At 44.1% G+C, this 4,825-nt stretch overlaps 2 non-coding genes across 2 annotated transcripts; one reads left to right on the forward strand and one right to left on the reverse strand.

Annotated features, from left to right (window-relative positions):
* Positions 1-3,654: 3,654 nt before the first annotated feature.
* Trnav-uac (transfer RNA valine (anticodon UAC)) lies at positions 3,655-3,727 on the reverse strand. The gene has a single exon. It is a non-coding gene; the product is annotated as a tRNA-Val (tRNA).
* Positions 3,728-3,962: 235 nt separating this feature from the next.
* Positions 3,963-4,034, forward strand: Trnap-cgg (transfer RNA proline (anticodon CGG)). Its single transcript has one exon. It is a non-coding gene; the product is annotated as a tRNA-Pro (tRNA).
* Positions 4,035-4,825: the final 791 nt, after the last annotated feature.

Here is a 4,825-nt window from a genome sequence, read left to right on the forward strand (position 1 = left end):
CACTGGCAACCTTTTAGCTGCACTGGCGATGGTGAGTTGCTAGGAAACATCTCTCGCCCAACAATTAGGCCTGTGCTGGACCCAAGGGTACAAAGGCAATACGTCAGCCACAATGGCTAGGTAAACATGTGTTTCAACAGGAATTTCTCAGGTGTCAAGTATGAAAGGGATGCTGCTGCCTTATGCTTCTGGGACCCGAACAGACACCTGCTCGTGGCTCATCAGCTGACAGCCGCTTCGTCGCTTTGTGGGGCCCACCGGTGCACCCTGACTACTGGCAGCATGTGCAGTCGCATCCTGTGCGGTCCAGTGTATGGCACATACTTCACAATCGAAAGATTTCTACCAGCATAATTACGTGTGATAGGTGTTTCATGATGGATTTCTTTGCACAATTGGATTGAAAAAAATGCAATTGACCTGCATCTTTCCAAACAGAAGAGAATGAGGAGCGAGAGAAATCCAACCCCTTCAATCTGATTTTTTTATAAATAAACAATATATCCTTGAATTTTCTGTGATGAGATCCTTCCTCTCCACCACAGAGCCGCCAATTTCCAGGTACAGGAAGGTAGGGAGATAGGGGAAGGGGAATATGTTTGTGGATTACCTGAGGGGAGGGGTTAATTAATTGATAAATTTAATTAAGTTTTCAGTCAAATTGATAAGAGTGAGAGGGGCTATTCGAATAACTCAGACTTGAAAGTGTACCTGTACCAGCGAGGGTGAGGGTGGGGGTGGGGAGGGGGTTTGGGATCGATTTCCTCAAAAAAATTTAAATAAAGAAATAAACTGTATTTCTCTCACTGCCTAGAATCCCATGTGTTTAGATGAACAATATTCCACAGATTGTCTAAATTGTTTAAACAATATTCGAAACACTGCAATCGATTTCCTAACAAATTCTTTAACTAATCAATAAACTATATTCCATAAACTGCCATCAATAATTAAACAAAATTCCATACATTTTCTAAATTGTTCAAACAATATTCCACACACTCCAATCGAATTCCCTCCAAATGACCGTTCAACTGAGTCTTCTTCCCGCCAATTTCTGGGAGGGGAAGTGGAGGGGAAGGGCTTAGGAGTTTCCTAGAGGGCGGATTTAATTAATTGTTCGATTTAATTAATTAGCCAATTAAATTGGCATCAAAAGTGTGCTTGTTTGGCGGGGAGCGGGCGGTTGGGAGGAGAGGTGGTTTCCTGAGGGGTTGGGGGGAGGAGGAGAGGATAGGGGTTGGGGAACAGTAGGTTAAGGACCTGTCAATCAAAAGGAAAGCTTCTCGTAGCATAACAATTGGTTAATGACCTATCAGTCAATGGTGAATAATAGGTTTGCCCCTGAGTCCATACCTGTCATGATGCAGGCAAAGCCCACTAACAAAATGCACTGATACTGCTGTTGCCCTACTACTAATATGTTGTGTTAAAACACACAGTCACTGTTCTGAACCATGATCTAATGTAGTACAGCCAACACCAGTGTGATACAGACTCTTACAAAAAGCTATCCGCGTGCTTAGCTGGGTGGTAACGTGCTTGCCTCCCATGCACTGGGTCTGGTTTCGATTCCCGGTCGAGTTGGAGATTTTCACCGCTTGGGGACTCGTTATTGTGTTGTTCTCATCATCGGCCGCAAGTCGCCCAATGTGGCGCCGACTGAAAAAGACTTGCACTTAGTGGCCGATCCCGAATGAGTCCTCCCGGCCAACAATGCCATACGATCATTTCATTTTTTCTTAAAAAGGAACATTGTCTCTACGGCAACGGGTAGAGAACCCTACAACTAGGAAGTGTCAACCAGTGATCCTTTAGTTTGTTCCTTGTTATTGCGACAGACACTGAGAAACATTATTCCAGTCGCACTATCTCCTCTTCCCAACAATCCAGAAACAGTAATTTGTGTGAGATAAATTGGAAGCAATAAAAAAACACTTACTGGCTGTTAGAGAACCGGACTTGCTCTATGAATGCATCGCGCCGCGTCTTGACTGGACTGCTGTAATTAAAATTTCAGTACCTTTTTGCTTTCCCTGGTGAGTCTACTATGTTATGGATGATTGCTTTCATGAGTTTCCTCGCTCTCGGTACTGCGTCCTGCAGAAAACTCACACAAAAACCAGTGCTTGTGCCAGGAATCACAACCACTGCTGCCAACTGCCGCAATTAGCGGTAATGGACCTCGGGATGCTAACACGTTAGTTCGGAAAGCTCGCAATTCCTGTAAATGCCCTACTTTATGAATGGCTCTATTGCTAACATTGTCTGAAAGGGCAGTGGATGTTTCTCCATTGTACTTATAACGCGGTTCTTAGCCACAGGTTGTTTACGTACTGATGCAGCAGCTTCTTTTTGTTGGAGAATGGGTAGAGATATTAATGGAGCACTTACTTTTTGTTTTTCAGTTATTCACAATTGAGCATTTACACTTTATTTCATCCTTTAAACTCTTTTATCTTTGTATATGGTAACATAGAAAATATTTTTTCAAATTAAACATTCGTTTTAAACATGATATCGACACGAGGCGCCATCTTCAAGCTTCGTGTGGTCTTCACTATAAAGACTGAGAAGACTTTCGTCACCTCTTGGAACTCAAAAGCGTGTACGATACTCAGTGATCTGTCGATTTGCTGTTAGTTGTGATGATGGTAGTTAGTCGTTGAAATATTACTGTGATTCAGGACCTTCAACATTCAGCGATGAAAGTAACAAGGACAGAAAACAAAACATTCTTTAGAAACAAAACCGCAGCAGCTGTGGGATAATCCTTTATTTGTAGAACCGGTTTCGCAACATTAAAGTTGCATCAACAGGTACATAATCAAATCATTTACAGCTAAATATAGATTATTGGACGCCCCCACACTCTGTCATGTTGTATTGAAACGTGCTTAAGGAACGCTAGTCCGCAGAGGCAGGATGAAGGGGACGACCCTAGTGAATGCCTCAAGTATGTATGCAACCGGCTTATCACGGCGTGAACATGCGCGTGCCGATACCAGAAGTATTCTGTTGTTATCGGCCCGTGCTTCGTCGGCTGCATACGAACTTGGAGGACTTATCATGGCCGTTTACTTCATTCCACCACTCTTATTTTGAATATGGCTTCCTTTAAGGATGTTAAATACAACGTGACTGAGGGCGATGAGGACGTCCAATAATCTCTACACTTCGCTGTAAACGATTGGATTATCTAACTGATGATGCAAATTTCATGTTGCGGAACCGGTTGTACTAACAGCTGCTGCGGTTTTGTTTGATAAGAACTCATTCCTGCAGCTGTGATTGCCCACAAAATTATGTTGAAAGCAAAACAGTCATTTACCATCATACCCATGCCTAAAGAGTTTCTCATTATTAGTTAGCATCACACTTTGACAGAGCTGTGACAAGGCGAGTAGGGTGAGCTCAGGAAAGCCAGTAGCAAGCGCACTTGAAGTAGCCCTGAAGAACCGGATTATAAATTTTGCCAGTCATAATGGAGCTAGGGGCGTTCTCATTTACCAAATACCGGTGCAATAAGAGAGCAACAGTATTTGACAGTAAAATGACGCGCTATCCGTCTAGCATACGACATTGCTTGTCTCTGCATACGCGGACGTGAGGTCATCTCGGAAATGAAATCCGAAATATAGATTAAAATTGTTGTGTTCCTGCCCGGGATCGAACCGGGGACCTTCTGCGTGTAAAGCAGACGTGATAACCGCTACACCACAGAAACGACGGTTCTTTTCACGTACCACCCGGAGACTTGTAATAGCAACAGTTTTTCTTCTGTGTTAGCAAGGGCATCGGCTACGAGCTCCCTCCGATTCGTGAAGTTCCTATAGTAAAAGACGTCGATGAAAACAATCCAACCGCGACAGACAGGGAGAACGCTGGGTGAGCTGCAGCCCTACATGGTGAGACCATCAAAGGTGGCGTCATTCACATGCAGTGCGTTTTCGGAGCGAATAGGCTCGTTTGTCTAGGGGTTTGATTCCTGCTTCGGGTGCAGGAGGTCCCGGGTTCAAATCCCGGACGAGCCCTTGCGTTTTGTACACCGGTGTGGTAACAAATCGCATGGCGGCGGCTGTTTCGCGCATTTCCAGGCCTCCAAGTCAGCGCTAAAATCCGACAACCAGTTCTGAAACCGTTTCATGTTTCATTTGAGCCATGTGCATCCTGCTGGTGGAACGTTTGAAGTTGATTTAAATGGTCACAGTAGAGATCGTAGCAAGTGTCTTGCTGAGTGCGACGAAAACGGGTTTCCGTCCGCAATCGAACCGGGGACCTTCTGCGTGTTAGGCACGGCGCCTGGACCTCGGCGGCAGCTGCTGCTCTTTCTTTCCTTACGAGATACCGTCGATTCGCGCAGTCGTTATTGCAAAAGATGTCACCAAAGGCAATCGCTTCGTTAGCGGCACATTGTAGTTATAAAATAAAATGATCGACATACGTAAATAGTGATGTAAGAAAGGAAGAAATACTCCGTCAGTACTTAGTTCGTAAAAAGGAAGTGCACTAGCTAGCTGAATGCCTTCAGACGTGTAAGTCACGAAAAAACGGTGTCTCATCGTGTAAAATAATTCATACAAATCTCTGAATATGAATTACCTTTTCAGAAACATTTTCAGGTTCCGTGTGAAGGAAGTAAGCAATAACAAGAGAGAATAAATCGAGAGGGAGAAAACAGTCGGTTTTTGTGGCAACCATTGTCAAATGTTCCCAGCGTTTTAGTTATTTCAGGTAGAGGTCAGAAAAAAGCATATAGGCCTAAAGGCTAATTTGCTTACTGACCACGTTTTTTTGACGAACGGCGCCACTCTAGGAGCGGAAA

The sequence above is a fragment of the Schistocerca cancellata genome, chromosome 1, assembly GCF_023864275.1.
Source record: "Schistocerca cancellata isolate TAMUIC-IGC-003103 chromosome 1, iqSchCanc2.1, whole genome shotgun sequence".
Classification (NCBI taxonomy): Eukaryota; Metazoa; Arthropoda; class Insecta; order Orthoptera; family Acrididae; genus Schistocerca; species Schistocerca cancellata.